Source organism: Patiria miniata, unplaced genomic scaffold (genome assembly GCF_015706575.1).
Source record: "Patiria miniata isolate m_02_andy unplaced genomic scaffold, ASM1570657v1 HiC_scaffold_20, whole genome shotgun sequence".
NCBI classification, from domain to species: domain Eukaryota; kingdom Metazoa; phylum Echinodermata; class Asteroidea; order Valvatida; family Asterinidae; genus Patiria; species Patiria miniata.
Window position 1 is genome coordinate 12724563 of NW_024037059.1, and position 23491 is coordinate 12748053.

At 40.7% G+C, this 23491-nt stretch overlaps 1 long non-coding RNA gene across 2 annotated transcripts; it reads left to right on the forward strand.

Annotated features, from left to right (window-relative positions):
• Positions 1-10064: 10064 nt before the first annotated feature.
• Positions 10065-13378, forward strand: LOC119729388. Of its 2 annotated transcripts, XR_005271239.1 has the most exons (3): positions 10065-10958; positions 11893-12036; positions 13003-13378. It is a non-coding gene; the product is annotated as an uncharacterized LOC119729388 (long non-coding RNA). The 2 variants fall into 2 exon arrangements; XR_005271238.1 differs by having other exon boundaries at positions 10065-12036.
• Positions 13379-23491: the final 10113 nt, after the last annotated feature.

Genomic DNA, 23491 nt, shown 5'->3' on the forward strand with positions numbered 1-23491 from the left:
TCATTCAGCCATTCTTCTGCAGCAGATTTCTCTTGATTGGTCAGATATCTAAGCTGACAGACACCTATCATGACCACATCATTTTCAAGAGAAGTAGCTTTCTTAATGTGCACCTGACCATGCAAAAGCCTGTCTAAGAAATGCTGTATGTGGATGGGAACATCATCTCCACATTATTCAAGTTTCTTACTCCAAATCTGAAGACCTCTCCACAGTCCTAGTGATTTGAGTAGGGATGCCCCGTGTACCTTTGAACAACTTCAACAGGAAGCCCTTTGAACCATATTGTGGAAAAGCTCAGCAAAGGCCACAATCATCAACATCTTTGGCTAAATGCAAGAGCTAGTTGAAGGATATGGTTTTTTGTACAAGTGCTGGTAATAATTTTTGTATAAGAAAACATACTGCTGTTTAACAAGACCGACCTCTCATGCCCAGAACTTTATCGGGTTCTCTGCATGTGATGCATGTGATGTGTGTTCCAATAATTTGATCTTGTGTTTCCATCACGCATCTTTGTGCATCAAGACACCAAGATCGGACCATAGAAGCCATCACCAATTCCCAGTTCACTGAGCACTAGGATCGGAAAATATTTCTACACTAGGACTGTTACGATTAAATAAAATGATTTTCAAACTGGAAACACATCAAGGAAATATATCAAGCAGATTAATGATGAATGACATTTGACTATTGACTCAGAAATCGCTGTCGCTGGTTGTCGAGACTCTGGGTCATTTGCTGTTTCATCATATTCATCATGTGTGTCATCATGATCATCATCTGTTGTGTTGTAGTCATCATCTGTGTCATCAGAGTCTGTCTCTGATGAACTGATGTTTCTGTTTGGTTGCTCATGCTCTTCATCGGGGATTTACCTCCGTCTCACACCCCATAGGTCAAATGGCCCATAGGTCAAATGCATCTTGTGGGTCTTAGTATTCTATTGGAGGCGACTCTAACATGATGACCAGCTGATCAGTGACCCTGTCCTCCTTAATAATAATAAAGAGTAAATATTCCCAAATACATATTATGATAATTGATTCTCAGTCTCACTAGTCCGTGTTTCCAAGGCATCCCTCAGGATCTTCGTCAAGCTGGGACCCTGATTCACTTTCGTCATGCCCATCATCATCGGTTTCCATTTTGGGCTCAAACATTTATATGGTTGAGCGTCTAGCGGGACCCCCTCTTCATCCCCGCTCGAGTCAGTGTCTGAATCATAAGTGTCTGAATCATACCACTGTGAAATGGCCAACTAGTCATCACCTTCTTGAATAACTGGTGAATACAATAGGCCATCTGATAACAGTGCTTCAAGTGGGAGGTAACTCTGTCGATATTGCCGATAACAATGCCTTTTGAAATGCATTTGTCATAAAGCCCAGCTGCAAATACAACTGGTTCATCCAGCAATTCCTCTGCAGCAAATTTTTTTTTGAATGGTTAGATTTCTAAGCTGACAGACACCTATCATGACCACATCATTTCAAGAGAAGTAGCTTTCTTAATGTGCACCTGACCATGCAAAAGCCTGTCAAAGAAATGCTGTATGTGGATGGGAACATCATCTCCACATTATTCAAGTTTCTTACTCCAAATCTGAAGTCCTCTCCACAGTTTGAAAGTCCTACTGATTTGAGTAGGTATGCCCCGTGCATCTTTGAAAACTTTCAAGAGGAAGCCAATTTGCCCTTCGAACCATATCGTAGAAAAGCTCTGCAATGGCCCCATTCATTAACGTCTATGGCTAGATGCAAGAGCTACATCTAGTTGAAAGACATTGATTTTTGAATTGGTGCTGGTAATTAGTTTTTGTATAAGGAAACATACTGAAAACTTTCTGCTGTTTAACAAGACCTTAATAGTCATCATCTGTGTCATCAGAGTCTGTCTCTGATGAGATGTTGTTGTTTAGTTGCTCATGCTCTTCATTGGATTCACCTCCTTCTCACTCCCCCTTTGGTCCATAGGTCAAATGCATCTTGTGGGTCATAGTATTCTATTGGAGGCGACTCTAGCATGATGACCAACTGATCAGTGACCCTGTCCTCCTTAATAATAATGAAGAGTAAATATCCCCCAATAAATATTATGATAATTGATTCTCAGTCTCACCAGTTTGTGTTTCCAAAGCGTCCCTCGGGATCTTTGTTGGACTCGGACCCTGATTCACTTCCGTCATAACGGTCATCGTCCGTTTCCATTTCGGGCTAAAAAAATAATTTATATGGTCAAGTGCCTAGCGGGACCTCCTCTTCATCCCCGCTCGAGTCAGTGTCTGAATCATAAGAACTCAATTCAAATCGGACGTACCGGTATCTGTACCATTTTTGTTGGATTCAGTAAGGAACGAGGAGTGAGTCTTCGGAACTGTCCCGATCGTCTTTGCTAATAATATCTTTTTCATCTTCATCTTTTGTTGAGAGTTGTGGCCGTTTTTACCAGGCAGGGAAACTGGTTGTGGGACTTTTTTTTTGGTAGGGGTGTGCCGAACCAAGCTACATGACGATGAATGTGGGTGCTGCAAATGTTGATGTGAGGACAGTGTTGACCAAATTGAGAAATACATGTACCGGAACATACAATGTATGGATGAAAATGAGATGAGACTGAGTACTTGTTCATTTGCTAAAGGTATGGTCTGTGAAGCTCGAGCACTTGCCCTGATGCATAGTGTGTCTGAGGTGTCCAATAGTGATTGCCATATCACTTTGTACTGATGATAAAACAAACTTGGGCTATCACTATGGCACCTGTGATGTACCGGTACCAGTAGCACTGCCATCAGGGAAACTGTTAACGCTCGGGCTGAGACCCATGGTTATGTCTTTGTGCCATTTTCACCCATTGTGAACAATGTATTGGTGTTGAGCGTCTCTTACATGTATACATACGTAACTATGTAAGAGCTTGCCCCGAATCATGTGATTAGTAACAGTGTCTTTGGTCTGGAAAAGTTAAAATACGCAAAGTATTCTGAGCAAGTAAGTGTACCAGATGTTTTTCAAATTTAAATCTTAAAGGGTATAGGTTACTCGCAAATGGTTTATTGACCAATGCCGCTTGCTTGTACAGCAGCATGTACATGCCCTCATGATGCGCGTTTCGTCGTCTGAATCTTCGGCGACGCAGTTCCGCTCATATTCATCCACGTTGTTCCATCCTGCATCAGAACTACCCGCAAGCTTAATGAGTTTTGACGTTTCTGCATAATGTCTACACCTTCCGATATTTTTGCTCTTGCTTCTCCAATGTTGCTGGTAGCGCTGTCTGCCTCGAGGATGGCATCCGCCTCCTTCCTTTTCCTTATCGCTTTGCCATTATGTTGCTCTTCATTTCCTCGTTTACAAATTTTACACGAGTCTTTAGTCACTTTCTCAATCTTTGCAACCTGCACGTCGCTCAAGTCTCATTGGTTCTCTTGTATTTGTTGCTGGAACTTGCTCAGCTCACTAGACATTAACTTGTCCAGCTGACTCAAAAGTACTGCTTGGTTGTCCTGTATTTTTGCTTCCACAATGTCTGAAATGTCGCACAGCTCCATCTTTGTGCGTGTTGACTGAACTTAAGTCGCAAGCTACAATGATCCCACCACGCCCTCGCCTCGTACGTTCTACGTACGTTCTATGCACGTCTTTCATATTCAAATTTGACACACCCTTTCCACCCTTATACGCACCACGGCCTCGCGGAATTCATTCCTCAACCGATTAGACACATTTTGCCTGCTATACAACCGTAACGCAGGCAAAGATAATTCTTTGTAAATGCGAGTACTTACGTTTCTTCTCAGATCAGCATTAGCCCTCTCAATACAGCCCTGGCTTTGCAGTTGCCTTGGACATCCATGAATTAACTACTATGATGCCACCCATCTCAAGTTCTTGATTGTCACATTAACTCCTTTCCATTGTCAGAGTGCCAAATTTTTGTGATACACATGTACATGTATGCCAGAACCCTGTCCTTAATGACTATATAACAACTTTTCTGCACATTTCTGCTTCAGCAGCCAAATTATATGTTACTTGGACCATTGGTCCAAATTTGTCCTTAATTATTTAACCCTATGGGCAAAATGGGAATCATATATTTTTTTTGCCGCTTGTGCAGCTGGCATACCAGGCATAAAAGAACAGTACCTGGTACTTCTCAACAGTTTCCTTGGAATAAGTGCATACCAGGATTGCAGAGCCTTGAAAGTCTTTTTGCCGCTGCCATATAGCCAACAACATTATCATACACGCCTTTGATGACGATGAAAAGTCCTCATAGCAGATCATCTTCTTGAATGTGCCATTAATTCCCCTGACAGCAACAAAGTCTGCATTGTCGTCCTGAGACTGCAGGCTTGCATATAAAAATGTGCTTTCAAACGAACTACCGCATAAAATAATTAAGATATAAAAACGAAGTCAAATGTAAACATTCATAGATCTAAACTTTAGCCAATGTCAAAACATAAAACAAAGTCAGCATACTGTGAATTTAAATAGATAATTAAATGAAATTAACAGACTATAAGTGGGTAAATAATATTATTTTCATGTAATAAAACCTGTCATTTCCGAGTGCCAAATAATATTACAAAGCGTTCTATTGCATACACTTTAAGAAAAACAAAGGTTCCATATGAATTTATGTAAAATAAAGTTAAATCAAAAAAGTGTAAAGAGTTAAACAAATTTGTAAAAACAACAAAATCAAAGTCCAAATGTGGCTCCTTCCAGGAACCCGCCGAATTGCATGACTTCTCACTTATGTAGTCATTTTGCCTGCCGGGCGCGTCCATGTTCACAACATTCTTGGTGTCTGTCTAATACATGCAGCTAATTAACTTCAACTTAACAAATGCTGTTATTTACAAGGAGCATACAGCTAGGTGCACACCTTCAACAATTGTGTTGATGTTCTGTTGCCACTGACATACTCCTCCCACTGTCGGAACAGATGACCCTGGAGCTGCCGGTACAACTTCCATTGATGGCGCTGGAGCTTTGCCTCGCGAACTATGTGTACCTCGATCGTTGTCACCTTAACCTAATCATAGAGAAGGGTTATAAAAAGATACAAAGGGAGCTGACTCTTTTTGGCATGTCCATTAAGGCGCCTATGCCAATCTTCGACACCATTGTTCGCGCAGACTCTTTGTTAATTTGTACATGTACATCGACCAAGACTCTGGATACCAGTTGGGGTTTGCAATCCATGTTGCTCTTAAGTAGCTGATGAGGGCTTGAAGCTAAGGTCCATTGGCCTTTCCTTCCAGGTGGGTGAACATGGCAAGTATTTGTGCACTTTGTTGTCTTTGGAGTATGCAGCTCCAATCTCCTTGTACTTCTCCTTCAGACATTATATTCACTTGTTATCTCACAGCTAAAACAAGGAACACACTTTGCAATAGTACAAGTACAAATGAAAACACATTTCGTATTTATGTTCATTAAAAAACTACCATAAATAAATTAATTCTTTCAGTTGGCATTTTTTGTTTCAGCAGGACTACATAGTGTGTCTTAAAGGGAATATACAACATTTGCAAACATCGAAAAAAAAAACTACCAAGTTTTTGCGAAATACCTTAATAGGATGTTGGTAAATGACAGCCTGAAGCATCCTGTAAAATGATGGCACCTGGTATACTGTCATTTTCAAGAAAAGTGGTATTTTTGTATCAATTTCCAACGCTGATCGGCCGATCAGCGTTGGAAACAACTGGCTTTTTTTCAAATACTGGCCCCAATTGACCATTGCACTTGTTTGCAATCGATTACAAACCTATGAACGGGTACGAGCCAGCTAGACTGGTTCCCTGACCTTACAATTCCCCAATGTATGTAAACTGCTCTGTTTCTTCTTATATGGAGTCAGGGAACCAGACTACAGGAAAATGATCGTTTTTCTTGGTTTTTATAGCATTTTCGAACCCAAAACCTCCAAAAAGTCAGTGCAACTATATTTGCTTTATATTTCCAACCCCCCAATTCCATCCATTTCTGAAAATTACAGCAAAAGCAAATGATGTATATTCCCTTTAAGTCCATGGGCGTCGCGAGGGGGTGTTTCCCCTGCTCTGAAATGCCGGCCCAGACATGAACTTTAACTGGGTGTTTTGTGTTTTGCCATCAGCTTTCTAGGGGCGTTCTTTGTGTAGAAGCAAGCTACGCCACTCCACTTTTTTTGGGGGGGGGTATCTTTATTATTTTTCAGGAGGGGAGAAAATAAAGCATGACATGGATTCTCTTTTTTGATCATGCGGGGCTCTGAAAAGAGCCGTTTGGTTTGTGGCTCTGAAAAGAGCCGTTTGGGTGTTTAGATTGCTGGTCTGCTGACGTGTTTGCCTGCTGATAGGAGTTCTGATGTTTGTAGCTCCCCTAACTGGTACCTGTCCCAGAGACACTGCACAGCCAAGTGATACGCAAAGATGCTGAGCCAGATGTTTTCCACTTCTTACTGTAGGTGTAGCCATGGCTGCATGTCCACCAGAATGGGATTGCCATGCTGCGAACCTCCTGTGATGATCTTGAAGGTAACATCGTCATCCTCTCCAAGGCCTTGCAGCTCATCAGAAATGGCAGGGTCTGGAAGAGGATCCTCCTCAGGTGGTGCTGGCACGGTGAACTCAACATCGATGTGGAAGTCATCTTCTTCTATGGGCTCTTGGTCCGGGATGAGGGGCTCTTGGTCCATGGAGTGGTCCGCACAGGTACCACAAAGCCACCCCTCCAGAAGAGATGGATCGTTCACAAAATCATTTTGCGAGATACTCCTCTCGGTGAACAACCAGAGTTACATCCACCGTGCCGCCACATCTCACAGCGATACACTTGAACGCTTGCTGGTTTGCAGGAACAGTGCAGCCGCAAACTACGCATGGGTGTCTGGAAGGCATCTTGCATCTTGCTTGAGGATCTTGAATCTTGACTCGAACAGGTCTTGTCTTGAAACAGAGTAGCGATCATCTGCCCATGTGGCCTTTTTTATGGGCTTGGCTGGGATTCAGTTGGATTTTCTGATCATCCAATCCATCCAATCAGACACTAGGTATTGTCAGCACAACCATCTTTTAAGTGGTAGAACTGGATTTGTTGCCATCTGGCTTCGAACAAGTGCCTTGAGAAAATTGACATCTCCTGAAGAAATTCATCGACAAGCTGTTTTACGGAGCCAGGTGATGTAGTACTGTGATGCGCTTTTTGTTCTCTGGTCCATAACATGTTGGCCCCCAGCGCTGCCATGTGACTATCTTCGAGGAGCACTTTCGTAGTAGTGGAGCCAGGTACTGCATTAGTTGACGGGTACCGCATTTTTGTCAATTTCTGTCTAGGCAAGTGATCACGGGATTTTGTCCAGTTCTTTTACATAGTGTTTTCCGAAGCGTGATAGCGGTCCAGCAGCTCACCGCACTTAACACCAACTGATGCAGATGTGGTGTTGATGGTCTTTAGCTTCAGATCAATGTTCTCGCAATACTCACACAAGCATTGATAGAGTTTGGCTTTCGTCTGAGTTACAACATGCGGTAAGCAAAGTTCAGTCAGGCGGCTTCGTTCAAACGGAAGTGCAACTTCAAAAGCACAATAGGCTTTTAGAAGGTACATGTAGTAATGATGTATTCATAGAATGATGAACCAAACATTTCAAAAAGTAAAAAATGCTAACAGATTTATAAAGACAAGTTGAAATAAATACACGTACATCACGCTTTTGTATCCATGATTGTAAGTGAGGGTAAATACCCTTTTTATGATCTCATTTTCAAATGGTGCATTTTGAGAAATCCGTACACTGCAGACATTACATATAAAGTTTAAGTGCCACAATATTTGGGGTTTTTTTCTCATGAAACGCCAGGTTTCAAAACAAATTCTTATAAAATTCTTAAGCAAATAAACAAAATACGAGGTGTACGTCTGAGAATATAATATGAAGAGATTTTTTTTATTGAAAAAGTTGCAAACTGATAACTAGAACTTTGGATAACTATACGTGGAGAATTGATCTGAAATACAGGATAGGACTACAAATATCTACACCTTTCGATCCTAGCAAGGCTTTAGAGCAATCCTTATTAACTACTATCTGAAAATTAGGGTTTTTGTTCTTGTTCATGTCTTGTTTTGGCCAGGGGTATTGTCGTGCATAGGAACTTGTCAATCATGTGACATCAATTCATCATGGACTGCAAATGGGCAGCACTTGGAAAATCATCGTATCGTATCACGGTATCATCTGCAAATAGAAAAAAAAATACTGATCAAATGATAATGAATATTTTGAACCGTAAATGTACTTAACTTTTGAAAACTTCGTAACTATAGCCCAAATACATTGTATTATGTGCACCTGCAAGTAGGCATAATGCCGTAAATGGTACTTGAGCACCAGCAAAACGTGGTCCGATGTCAGTATTGTCCCCGTGCATGGTGCGCCACGTTGACCGGCAATTGAATGCACAGGCCCGGCAAAAACGATGTCACCGTGCAAGGTATATAGGGCCGGACACGGCACGTCGCTGAGACAGCTAGGCTCACCTCTGTGAGTATTAAAAACAGTGAGAGGACTAATTACGAGTGCTCTGAGTTTGCAGAAGACAGAGCCATCATAAAGACTGTGTTTAATTGGCGGTAATGATTTGTTGAAGGGACTTTACAGTGAAATCTCATCTCTGCCCCGACAAACCAGCTTAATCATACACAATAACCAAATAATTGTATTTATATCAAATCAACTGTTTTAATCTTGGAAGTGTAACAGTCACCCGCACTCTTTTGTAAATGTCTCGTGTTACAACAGATCTACTGATTCTGTAAATTTATACAATGACAATACATCATCTTAACATCATTATACATAAATTCGCACGATCCTAAGATAGGTGAAAAACCAGAGATAAACCCTTTTACTGTATATGTTAGGACAAAACTCTGGGAAATTCCTATCTGACCCCCGAATGGCGATCGAGCACTACTTGAATCGATATAACGAGCTCCGGGATCTGCTATATACTTGTCAAATTAATGAATCCAAAAAATCAAACATTACTTGTGATAGAGCAAGAAACAAATTGTGTGGCGTGGTGACTGCGAATGCCACCAACCAGCATTCCAACGCCTTATAACCACACCCTGCTACTCGCATCAATGCACACTACTTTGCATACCACATGCGCCACTACTTTGCATACCCAGTGCACCTGTAACCCTATAATCTCACACTTACAATGAGATAGTAGTTCTCTTTTTATGTACATGCCAAAGAGAATTTGTAATTCCCGTAATGTTTTAATGTTTTGACAGATCCATTTGGCCGAATTGGGCTGAAGGGACTAACTGCCTTAATGACATGCCTCCGCTTGCTGCGTTGTACTGCACGTAGGCTTCGAAGCTAGTTGGGTTATGATGTCGCTGGCTTTCTGGTCACGTTTGCAGACATCCTTGAAATGCATCCTGAAACAAATAGGTAAAAACATGCAAATACATTTTTAATTTCCACTGAAAATAAAGGGAGACAAGTAAACATAAAAAGAACAAAATCAACAAAATGTAAATTGTTGAAAGATTATTCAGTTGATTTCCAATTTGTCTTTTTTGTAAAGTTCCGAACGTTCCATTTAAAGTCCGGAGACTTAAGCTTCGAGGGTAGGGCACACATCACCATGATAAAATATCATTTTTAAATTTACTGTATAAGTTGTACAAGTTGACCTTTGATGAACAGGACCACTTTCCTGGTAATGAGACACATCTAAGGAATGGCCAGCTTAGCCACAGGGTCCGCGTGGGTGGATGCTGGGCTGCACCGGAAGGCCACAGTGAATCAGCCCACGGACTTATAAGGAAATCCGATTGTTCTATTAATATGCCTAGCCCTGCCGCCAGATACAACTTGACCAAACACCTTCAATCTTGTATTATTAATATTCAGTAGTAAGTGAACAATTCCTAATAAGGCAAGAAAACCTGTAAGATAGCTATAAGATTGGAATGTCCATTTACTGTATAAAAACCCAGTAGAATCTAGAAATCAGACAGAGAGCATCACAGCCAACCAAATAAACTACATCAGCTTAAGTACAACTTCGTCTCTTACTGTCTTCCTTTGTCTATATAACCTCACAGGCTATATTTGTTGGAGAATCCGGGTACCTCTCTCAACATCAACAACAAATTGCATCAACCATGGCCTGTACAGCGCATATCGAGTCCATCCTTCCAAAGTTCACCGGGTACGACTCGGAGGATCCTGAGTTATGGATCGACCTGTACGAGAGATATGCTCTCCAGAAAGCATAGACTGCTGTGCAACAAGCCAGCAATTTTCCTCTCTACCTCGCCAGTTCTGCCATTTACTGGTACAGAGACTTGCCTACAGCAACAACGGGCACCTTTGCAGAACTAAAACGGGCTTTGCTCAAGAAATATGAGCCACACGAAGGCATGCGATGGGTACGATTGTCGAAGCTGGCCGACAGGAAACAACAGCCTAATGAAGCAGTCAAAAGGTACTTGAGCGACATAGAGAAACTGTGTTGTCAGTTAAAGCAATCGCAAGAGAAGAGAATGGAAGCATTTGTAAGAGGACTGCTGCCCGACCTCAGAGCCCATCATCAAGTCTCATCCTAAGACAATGGATGAGGCGGTAACGCAAGCTAGAATTGCTCAGTCGACATCTGCAGCGCAATTAAGAACCAACCCCATCCACTGATGTGAACGTGAACTCTGCAATCAAGCAGTTGACTTAACAGATTGCTTCCCTCAAAGACCGGATCACGACAGTTTTGGAGGCCACTCAGCCATCTCTTCGAGATCCACCAAGCAGAGGATACGAGTTTGGACAGCGTTGCTTCCACCCCAAGCTAATCTAAGTTTTCCGCCAGCAGCAAGGCCCACTGCAGCGATCTCAATCAGCGATGCCCCCCATGATGCACCCGTGTCATGGATGTGGAGGTGAGTGTACAAGTAGGCAAACATGTCCGTCCTGCGGTATTGAATGTAACTGTTGTCATAAGATAGGTCATTTTGCTAGAGTGTGCTTCCGAAACCAACCAAATAACGTCAATGATATCCATCCTTCTAATCAATGACTAGAGACAAGACCCAATGTCCCACACCTGAGTAATGTTTCTACCATGTCAAGCGGGAGCAATCTAGTTCAAGTCAAAAATGGCTCAGACTCCCGATTTGCTTTACTTGACACTGGTGCATTGATTTCGTGCATGACCAGAAAAACACACACAGGTTTTCCCCTAGATCAGTTCCCTTTGGGTCAGTCCAACATTCCACTAATTTCAGGTGTCGCTGGTCACATTAAAGTTGTGGGCAAAGTTGTTCTCCCAATTTGTATCGGGGAGCAAAGTTTTGAACACCCCTTCTACATCCTCGAAACCATGCACCATGAAATTACATGTATTCTTGGTGTAGACTTCTTAAAAGCGCATAAGCCCACGATGTCTTTTGAGGAAACTCATGTAGTGTTCCCCGATGCACCATCGATTCCATTAGTAGGTAAAGAGGCAAAGAAAGTGACTGTCAGAACAGGCACTTTGCCTGGTAATGCTGATGCCCTTTCATGTAGACAAATATGACAACAATGCCTCTCAAGTTCAAGCCCCGAATGAGGACCCAATTCCAGTTGAGACTGTGCATCAGCCTCAGGAAAACAGTCACTCGGTAACGCTGGGTGAAACATACGAGTACAATAAGCCACGGATAGTGCTTTGGACAAAATTGTGTTGGATGATAAAAAAAAATCTGCATTATTTTTCACTGTCTTCTCAAAAAGTTTGGTAGCTTTGTTCTGTTTTTTATTGTAGTAGTTTGCTCGTTTTCTTTTTATTTGTCGTTGTTGTTTTGGTTTTGTTTTTGCTCCATGCTCATGAAGAGAACCTTCTCCTAACTTTTCTGCCATCTGCCTTGGGAGGATTGCCAAGGCACGTTGCCATTGAAGAGGTCAGCGAGATGCTGTAGCTGACTTCAGGAGTTCGAGGCTTGGGATGTTGACTCTGTCTAGGTTGACTCTGTCTAGGTAAGTGATGCTGAGCATGTTAGAAAGTGGTAGGGAGAATTCGAAGTACAGTTGAAACACCATGCTCAGTGACAGTCTCTTAAAAAAGAGAAGTGAAGTGGTTTTAAGTAGATTCAGTGGTGTCAACTTGACGATTGAGTAAAATAATCTCCTAACTTACATGTAAAGAGAAGTAATCATTGCTGTGATGCTGAACCCATACATGTACATACATATAGACCCAGCACCATGTCAAGACCTCTGTGCTCTCTATAAATTCAGTAATCTCCCTCCAACAAGCTGCATTCACATGCACAAAATTCTAACTTGCATTTTTATTAAAGTTCTGACGTAATGCACTTTCAAATCAGCTGGTCCTGGAGAAACAACAATATAATTTCTTTCTTTTTTATATTATTATTACTATTTATATAGGGTCTTCATAATTTGTCGAAAAAAGGAGGTTTTTCATTATTTTTCCCTGGCAAAAGGACGTTAGCATATCATAGGGCCTACCTATGTGACAAAACTTGTTTCCAATGTGCAAACGTCCCACTGACGTAGGAAGGTAAAGCAAAGTTTAGTCCCAGCAAAAGGTTTTGTGATTTAATATGCGGCTTAAGCCCACATTTAAGGAGTTCTTTGCAAAAAGGTTGTTTGCATAAAAATGAAAATAAATTTTTAAAAAATGCACACTTTTTTTCAAATTATTAACAAGTTTCATATGTAAACATTTCAGCTGTATCTTATTTTTCATTTAGAAATGTGAGCACAAACCTTCAAATTGGATCATCTTCAAAAGTGATTTTTGCTTGCCTGGGCTGCCAATGCTTCTCTCCTTGGCACATGACAAGTTATACTTCCAACTATGCAAAGGCTTGAACAATTACAAAAGCTTTCAAAATTGTTAAAATAAAGACCAACGATTAATGGTATGTGTTAATAGTGGTTTTGTTTTTCAATTAATTGTGTTTGTTTGAATTTCAGGTTGTCATGCTTTTTCAGGAAGACTCTGTTGTGAAAGCTGGAATGGCCTGAAACTGCACCACTTTGTGATGACATCACTTGTCAGAGAAGCTATTCTATGAGGCCTGGGCTTATAATAATAATATGCGCTATGCGCTTTCATGAAATCAACAATTATACAAATTGAACAGATATGTTTTGACCCGGGTTTTGAATTGTTCTGATGTTTCGGCCTGTTTCACAGTATCTGGTAAGTTGTTCCATAGCTGAACTGCAGCTGATTGGAAGGAGCGGGAACCATAGGACTTAGTTTTGATGACTGGGGGTGACAACAGAGATTTATGGGTAGAACGCAGATTTCTAAGATGCACTAGGTTGTTCATTAAGGAAAATCACGGACAATTCCATGCTGGCAGAGACATAAAATTAAAAGATAAAATGACAAATTCTCCAAGTGCGAGTAGGAATGAAAGTGACATATCATATACATGAACATGTACATGTACATGTACCAGGCAAAGAAAGAAACGCAAGTTAGTATAAAGTAATTTAGCTTGAGATACACAATATTGCCTCAATCCTCACAACAACAAAGTGATCCGTGTTGTCATGCCTCAGTGACTCCCACTGAGAAGCCATGTTGCTAAAATACCAGTACTAGTCTCGGTATAACAAAGTGTCCTTTAAAGTTGTCTTCCCCCATGCTTTTTTTTCTATTAATACATGTTTGACTTATTTCGAACAAAAAAGAGCCCCTTTTTCTTTTTCGTACCTGAAACTGGAATGCTTACAGGTTCAAAAAAAACATTGCCAGTCTCAATAGAATTGATTGTATGTTTTGTAAACTTGACGCTTTCCATTGTCATGACGGTCTTCCAGGGTATTTGTGTATATTATTTATGTAAATTTTAAGTGGCACCCATTGTACATGTACTTCCAGACTTGTGTTTGAGTCACCAAACAGCAATTCTGAGTCGCCTCTCCTGATCCCAAATTATGCAGGTGGAGTAACGAGTCATGAGTCGCCTTTAAACTATAATATAAAAAAAAAATCAATTTTGAGCTGCATGCACTGTGTGTACAGATCTGATACACCGTGCCCTCTGGAGACGTGCACACAATAGGGAACAAAAGATTGTATACATCTCCAAAGGGCAATTTCTATAGACAATACGTCTCCACAAGATTTTCATGAAATAGATATATGGATTTTACTCAAAAACTAGGAATTTCCAAGGTGGGTTGATCTGTCGCAAATGGAAGAGTTTTAGAAAAGGGATATTAAGTCCGAATTTCACCCAGGGAAATTAATTCTGGCTAAAATAAGAGCATTTTGAAACTTCATTTTCAAATCTGAAAACTTTACTGCACGCGAACAAAGAAATGTCTCCACAAGAATACAAATTTCAGTATGCGTGTACTTGGCATCTGTGTCTACATCACACTGACTCTATTGTATCACTGGCTCAGGAAAGGATCGTCTTCAAAATTAGTTGTTATTGTATTGTAACAAAAAGTGATTTGTGTTAATTTTGGTCAAGTGCTGAGTCACGTTGGTCGAGTATGAACCCAAGTCCGAGTCTGCACGGTCGATTCGACGTCCGAGTCATTTTTCTCTGTGACACAAGACCGAGTCTAAGTCACAGAAAATGGGACTCAAGTCAGACTAGAGTCTGAGTCTGTCACGAGTCATACAAATCTTTGCAGTACACTTCATTTGTATTTGTAGAACAGCCACCTTTGTCAGTGCAGTGGTGAAATGAAACACACCTTTAAGTAAATGCACGACTATCAATAGGACTACAATGTAAAAATTATTCAGAAAACAAATTGAAGTGGTTTTCGCTGCACTGCCCTCCGCTGGGGAGAAGGCGCAGATTGCCAACATTTAAAACATTTTCATGTTCAAACACATTAATTTGCCATTGTAAAGCTGAACAGTAAAGGCCAGTTTTGTCTTACCATTTTGTAGTCGGAAAATTGTTATGAAGGACTGGACTTGACAATGAAATCTTAAGCATTTACAAATATTGATTTTTGTATTTTCTACATTATTCTGCATTAAACAGATTAGTTCTTGTTTAGTTACTTTAAAAATAAAAACTTCAATTGTACTCAATGGAATTTGTAGTACTATTAAGTAAGCACATTGGCTGTGAATTTGCAAAAGGGAGTTTATCAAAAAAAATCATAAAACTGAATTAATTAAAACCCGGAATTTTGAGCTTTTGTTGTTTCCTTTTGAATATTCAGTTTTCTGGCTTTTATTTTTCAACTGATACATTGTACTAAGACCAATGTGCATTTTTTTTAAAAACATATTGCGCAATCTAACCTTTAAATATAATTTCTGAGCACAATTTTTTGAAGAATCCTGTGGCCTGATGGTGTAGCTCTCTGACTGCCAGCCACCGGGTCCCCAGTTCAATCCGGGACCTGGGAGGAGAATTTTTCCTCACTGTGGTGTTAACTTATAAAAAATAAAATGGTAGCATAGGGTGGGATTGAACCAGGTACCTCTGGCACAGCAGCACTCTTTTCCCACTAGGCTATGTCACTTTCTTGAAAAACTCTTAGGTTTTCGTAATTAAACCACTTAGGTTTTTATACTTACACAATTTTCAGCTCTGGCCAAATTTTCTGAAGACAAGGGGTACCCCTGACAAATTTTTCAGATCTGAGAGTCTGAGGTAGGGAGGTTGGGTTGGGGGCTGGAGAGTAGGCTTGGGAACTCTGGGAAGGCTGGTTGATGGTTGTTTTGAGACGAAACAAGACTATTACTTGAAGAGCTGTGAGACTGATGGGTATGTAGGTTGATGGGACTAGGAGTCAATGGGTCTTGAGGGCTTGTTGGATTTGGAGTTAATGGGATGGAAATAAATTTTCAGATTTGAAAGTTTGTATTGTGATGGTAGCAAAAAGATATAGATTTATGGCAGCACATTGGGACAAATGTCAAGGATCAATATTTTGCAAATGGAGGAAGTGGAGATATTTTACCTATTTTTATCCATGAAGTTGAGGATGACATGTTCTTTGAAGAGTATTGCAAAGTTGCACAATAATAGCGAAATTTTCACAGCTTTTATTTAGATGTAAACATACCACTTTGTTCATTTGTAAAAAATTCCCACAAAATTTGATATCATCTCATTTTTATTCATAAGATGGAATTTGCGTCGGGTTTTATACATTTAATACATGTATTAGTTTTTTTTTCTTTCAAAGACTTATTTTTAACAAACACTGTATACTCAGTGTTGTCCCGGGTGATTGTGAGAAAATAATAATTCGGGACAACATTGCAGGAGGTCGTTGGTTTGAGTCCCACCAGAGTGATTTTGTCTAAAAACTCACCCGGGACAAGGGTAGTATCGAAAACAAAGACCCATGTTTTAACATAGACCCACTCGAAAACGAAGACCCACTCGAAAACATGGGTCTTCCGTCTTCGTTTTAGGGGTCTTCTTTTTGATGCTACCCCGGGACAAGTAAACTGGGTATAAAGCGTTTATTACAAAATTTCCCATTTTCTTTTATGACCATGCTATGCACATTTAGCTATTAAAAACTGAGGCAAAGTGAAAATCTGAATTTCTAAACTGCATTGTTTTTTATAAAATGCACTTTCATATTAATTTGAAGTGGAGCTTTAAAGAAAGAAAATTTACACATCTAACAAATCTTCAGTGAGACAATTCTTTTTATGCATTCAGCAAATAAATGTAGTTTGCTTTTATTTCATTTATCAGTCAACAAATCAGTCCAAATGCCTTGCACCAAAGTGATAACCTCTTTAATCTCATAATGGAACCATCTAATCCCTACAGAATGTTTATAAAGTCAATTTTTATAATGCACCTTTAAGTCCCAGTGAATTTTCAAGGGGAATTTAATGCCTCTTTGGTTTTTCTGCTCTTGCGAATTACAATATTTACGAGCAAAACTGTGATTTAATTTTAGGCTGAAACTTCATTGTACTCTTGCTTCAGCATCAAAGTGTCCGGGATATTTGGAGGTTTTGCCATGGGTTTTGCATTACTGTAATATTGTTCTATTACTGCATGTATAATATATAAGTGTGTCAATGAACATAATTTATATATGCACAGATGTTTTTCAGTAACCAATAATTTGGGATCACAATATAAGTAGCAAACCCCCCAACTGAAGGCACTCTTCAGTTGTGGGGTTTGCTGTTTAGTGACATCGCAGCAACAGCATCCCCAGTTGTTGGATAAAGCAAGGAAATGTTTAATCAAGAAAGTGGACTTTACAAACCATTTTGGAATGTCACCAAGTTCATTTGAACAAAATAAACTCCAGTGTAAACTGCATGTCTTGGCCCTATAATAAGTCAATAAAGGTCTGGTTGTGCTCAAAATGTCCCAAGATGGTTTTCACATATAAGCTCAAGACAATTGAGCTTATATAGAGATGCCTGTCTAGAGAAATGTATCAAAGATATCAATGGAAAGCTTACTGCCCCTAGTTTACGACAAAATGTTTATGAATTTCGAGTTCAGCAAAACTTCAATAATGAAATACAAGTAATCTGTCACCTTTCAAACAGCCATTTTGATTTTAAAACATTTGTTGAGCAAAAAGTGAACGTCAATTAAATTACACATCTTAATTAAAAAAAATATTGTTTTTGGATTGGTAATGTGGCAAAAACATTTTTTTAATAGCCAATGGGCTTGACAGCTTTGTATATGGAGATCAGTGTCATAATTGGAATGACATAAAACCAAGCTATACAATACGAGTACGGTATTAAATCACCGTTCACAATCATCTCCAAATTTATAGACTCATTACTGCCCGAAACATCGACTTCAATTCTGTTCGTCCATGAAGCCAAAACAGATGCAATGTTCCAGATTTCTCCGCCTATTATTAAGACAAATTGTTTTTGAGGAGAATTCTAAGAAAGCCTGATGGCCGAGTGGCTAGATCCGTCGTCCACGAATCGCGGAGCCCGGTATCGAATCCCGTCGGTGTCTTTTTGCTTTTAAACACACGCGTTCTATTCAGTCATTTAAGATGTTTAATTTCCCATCGTAAAACACCAACAGTACCTTAGCTTAATCGGTAAGCACTGCTGCTGGTACTGTCCGCGAGATCCAGGTTGGCACCTTCGTACAGGTTCAGGGCATGTGGTCCACTCGGATCGAGGATCAGGGCTTAGGGTGCCGCCCTGTTTCTCCCTTAGCTCCTTGCTTTTACATCGTGACTGGCCCTCCGGGGTTACATGGATGGACAGGGAAGGAAGTGTGTATTGGCCAGGAACGCCGAGATCCCGGAAGAGCCCTAAGGGATTGGCTGGAGCATTGTTATGGCTCAGACCGATCCCTGAATGCTTGGGTAGCACATAACTTTTTGATTTTTTTTGAGCCTCTATTTTTTTAAACTTTGGTGTAATTAGTTTGATGATTACAACTGCTCGGCAAACCTACGGTAGTATTAAAAACATATGTAATAAACATATGTAATGAACTTTTTAATAATTGACTATAATCAAAACGAAGTTTTGTTCGATCAATATGACTATGCCATTATTAATGTTGCAATTTTCAATTGAAGTAAGAAACGCAGTATGCAATATTGTACCGGGCAAAACTAAAATTGTACATTGTAATGTGTTTATTACGTTTCAAAATAATAACGTTTCTTTAATTGTGAACATTCCCCAAATATATAGTTATTCGCAAAATAGGAAAACGCAAGAAAACAAAGCCCCTCACCCTCAAAACTGAAAATACAAAATAGAAAAACAAAGTCAAGTGGAAAACCCCAATGTACCCTTAAGGATTGAATTGGAAAATTCCATAACATGGGGCTTTTACAGACTTGCCTTTGACTGTCAGTGACATGCAGTCACGGATCCAGAGGGGCTGGGGGGTCGAACCCTTCTCCTGCTCTGACACAATAAAGTATGTACATGTGTATCTGAATCTGACGGGCCTCAGCCACTCCCCCTCCTCCCGACCCATCCCCAGCAAAAGTTACTAGATCCACCTCTGACGTAAGTTGGTACATTGATATGAAATGTGATATCGACATACCACTATTTGGACCCAAATGAAGTTTCTGTAGCTCATGTAGGATGAAAGAATGAAACGGGGTAAGCAATTATTGTTGGAGTCCCCAGAATGTGGGAAGGCCTGTGGGCCACGACCAATCAGCTAGGCAGCGTGATATCAGCCGATGGCTCGTCCGTTCATAAGTTGCCTTTTGACATCTTGAAAAACTGCCGATGATGAATATAAATGACCCGCCAAAAGCGTGGAACCCAATAGGCGGCAGGGGCGGAACCATACATTTTGGCAGGGGGGAGTTCATCAGCCAAAAAAATCTGCAATGTAGACAGGTTTTTTTTCTCCGGACATTTTGGCCTCCGAAAATCAGGGGGGGGGGGAGGGCAGCTCGCACCATACTATTCGGGCGCAGTTCAAATCCGACGATTATTAATGCTATATTATAACAGAATAGCGTACAAATACCCCACGACAAAGCTGCCTCTGCTGTCCGTTTGTTGTGCACAGGCGGACGTTATTACCAGTATAGATTTGTTGGGGCGTCAGAGCGGGGGGGCGGGGGGGGGGGGGTCACATTATTTTCAGATAATTTCTATGAAAACAATTGTTTCACAGAGCTGGGGGTGAAGCCACCCACTCCTTTATTAGGGGACTGAGCGACTCTTGTACAGTGCTAGAATTTGATAGTATCTGCCGGCGCGACGTCTTTCCATACGTCGTGTCAAAAAAAGTCTTATGATCGTAAATAACTAGGCCTATGGTGTTTACAATTACAAATGGAATTAAATCCCCCAAATCGAAAATTGCAATGAGCTTTCAAATGAGACATCGCACGAAAAAAATCGGCCCATAACAAGCAATCAATTATTTAATTTCAACTTTCGAATTAAGGGCGGGACGCTCGTTTTGAATAGTGTGCGCAATTTCAGAACTGGAGCGCGTCAGTTAAAGCCAACTTTCAAATCTGAGTAAAGGCCTGCAAACTCAAACAAGCAAATTTATTTTTACAGGACATAATAGTCCTTCATATTTCGTTCGGAAAAGAAAATTCAAAGTTTTTAAAGGCACGTGGGCTCTATATAACAACTTTTAAAAACGTCATACTTTATTTTAAAAAAAAATGTGTGCGTGACGATGCGGTATATCGAAGATCTCTAAAAATGGATGCCGCTGCTTGATATTTGTTCTTCCTTTTACCGACATTCTTAGCGCCGCTTATACCCACCACAGGGCAGTTTCATAGCGGGGGGGGGGGGGGGGGGGGGTGCACAGTTGCAAATTGCAACTGGCCACAGATTTTAAAAGCGAGCCGGGAGGGGGGAGCGCGAAGGGGCCGGCGACATCATCGGAAAAAGCGAGTCACGTCAGTCGGTAGCGATGAAGAGCGCCACCTACTGTCCGAGAGCGTCCATAATAAGGGCCCGCTTTTAACAGTGTCCCTATGGGTGCAATAAAGACCCCAATGATAAATGGCTCCACTTCAGAAAGTCTGGAAATATACTCACAATTTACTCTCCAAGGTGTTCGAGACACACATCAAACTTAAAGCTTATTTCATGGTCTTTCTTCAACTTGATGAATATTTTGGGAGAAATTTCCACCCGAATATAGGCCTAATCATCCCTTTTAGAGCCCCAATTTCATCCAAATTGTACAGAAATACAAGCTCACGTTCCAGTGCATGGCCCACAATGTGCCCACAGTGTGCTTAAATACTGAATAATTATAGGGGCATGTAAATCGTGATTTGGCCGGTGTAGGCAATTTCGGACCGATTTACTGACCTGCACCTACAATCCGTGCCAAATCTCGCTGGGCCCCCACCCTCTCCCGGCCCCCGTTCAATTTTGTCTCTCATTGCGCGGTGTGTGCTCCATCAGCTGGGAACAACATTGACCGGAGGAGTGGGGGAGTGGGTGACCGTGTCAGGCTCAAGAAGTGTCCCAACCATTTTGGCCGGGATTGTAGGCCGCTACGGAAGGTCATTCTCATTATTTCGAGGGTTTGTGTTTTGTGTTGTGTAACATTCCAAAATTCATTACAGGGCCTACACGACTCAAATAAATCAAGGATATATATCACAATGATACATTTTATTTCTATACACAATTGACCAAGATGAGTGATTTGGCAATTAAAATGTCGCCCGATCTGCAAACACGTTCCGATGTATTGATAAGAACTCCAACGGAATAAACGAGTCCTCATTTTGCATTGCGGTGCGACATTGGATCTCACCGCAAAAATATACTGCACATGATGTATATAATATACGCATAGGCCCTATATGAATAACGGTCGAGAAGGTAACCTTCAAGTCGTTAGATATGTCGTAACCCCGCCGATTACTTACTAGTCTTATACCAGCCGCGCCGATGGAGTTCGACTGAAGTTCACAGGCAAAATACGACTATCTAACGACATGTGATCAAGTCTAGGTTTGACTCGGTTTTGAGTTGTTTTTTTTCTTCTCAAAATGTATCTTAACCGATCCGATTCAAACATCGCAAACATAAACCGACCCGAACTGACTACATTCATAGCCAAACCGAACAGAACCGAAGTCGATTTTATTCGGGTTGGTTCGGTTTTGGTTTCAGGTCGGGTTTGCACTTCTTCAGTAAAAGAAAAAAAGCTCTGTGTCATATCCAGCACTTGACTGTTGTAAAACTTTGCAAACAGCAGGGAGAGAACCCAAGGCGATTTCTAATATTAACAATTTACATAACAAACTGCTGGTAAGTTGCAAACGTACCCCCCCCCCCCTTTTTAATGAATTGAGATCTCCAACCACAAACTTGAAACCAGCGGCCCTTCTCAAAATGAAGATATAAGAAAATCGGAGAAAAAAGGAAGTCGTTATAAAGAGAGGATGTTATTTCTGTTTTCCTTGTTTATAAATTGAGCTACAGTATATAAGAAAGGGGAAAGCACGATATTCCCATTAAGGGGCGGGGGAACAGTGCAAGCTTCAAAGGCATACGTGATCATTTGCATTTCATGCATTTCGTTTGTTTTCAATAGTAACACCAGTCCCAAACCTAATCTGTTGAAGTTTCATCTCAGTGGAGATTGAGCTTTTTGAGAGAACTGGGAAAATCTGCACCTACACAACCTTGATCACGAAACAATTGCGCCCATAGCACTCAGTCAATATTGAGTGATCGTTGGAATACACCTATCAAGCGGAATAATTTCAGGGGGTGTTCAGCGCCAGTGGGGATCTCCAATCTAAATAAACTTTTTGATAATACACATGTAATTTGGTACTATTATGCTTTTAAGTATGAATACATTGTATGGGTGAGAGGTGATACCAATCGTGTAGAGTGCAGTTCGTGTTGGGGGAACGACAAGCGAGAGTTGGTGGAGCACATCCCATGATAATATATCAATGCGAATACAATGAGGTACACGTTTCTACCATGAACAGGCGCTAAAAAATACATTATCTCCCAACCTTGACGAGAAATTGTTGCCGCTCTTCATTAAATGGTACTCTGAAAACAAGGGCCGTCAAAAAGCCCTAGAGAATGTGGGTCATTTCAACTCCCATACTTTGCTCCAACTCCCATACTTCAACCCCCCCCCCTCCCCCCACACACACATGCACTCACCCATGTTTACGTTACATACCAAGTGTGGACATTTCCTTGGTTTCGTGTAGTTAAAAAAAAAAAAATGAAAAAACTCATTTTCTCAAACTGTGAAAACTCTTTCAACCCATTTCCCCCCTATGATCCCCTTTAGTGTTTCTCTCCATTTTACCACATAAACCTAACCCCAAAAATGCCTCTAAACCTGTTTTCCAGAAATGGGGAAACACTCTGCGGACTTGCCCAAGTCCACACAACGTCGCCTCTACCTGGTTTATGTGGACCTCTTTTGTTCGGAAGTCCACACAGTGAATGTAATGCCTACCCACTCGCACAGACATACAGCTCGCTTTTATTATATTCAGTCATGAGGACCTGATCCTTTCCTTCTTTTGTTCCCTTTTTTATTTACTCTAACTTTTTCTCGACAGCTCCTTTAAGGTTTAAATTCTCCTGAGGACCTGGGCCCTGGTCCTCGGACCCATTGAAATCACACACACAATAAGTTAAAAGCCAGTTTAAAGAGATAGGTCTTTACTTTACGCTTAGAAATGTCAATGGACCGCGATTGTTGGATATTACAGCAAGCAACTTATTCCATAGATCAGGTGCTGCAGGATGTCATCTTGCAGTGGTTGGTTTTGTATTGTATTGTAAATGTCTGGTTTTTCATCTGCGTAATTCTGCTTTTCATCTGTGTAATTCCTATTTTATTTAAGTTTATTTAAATGACTTTTTTTAACATTCTTACATTGTACTCTCATCTTTTAATTGTATTTTAATAGTAGTTTTGTGTGAGCTGGGACCCATGGGAGATCAGTGAGTTTTTCTCACTGAATGGATCACGCACTGAGATAAATAATAAAAAAATAC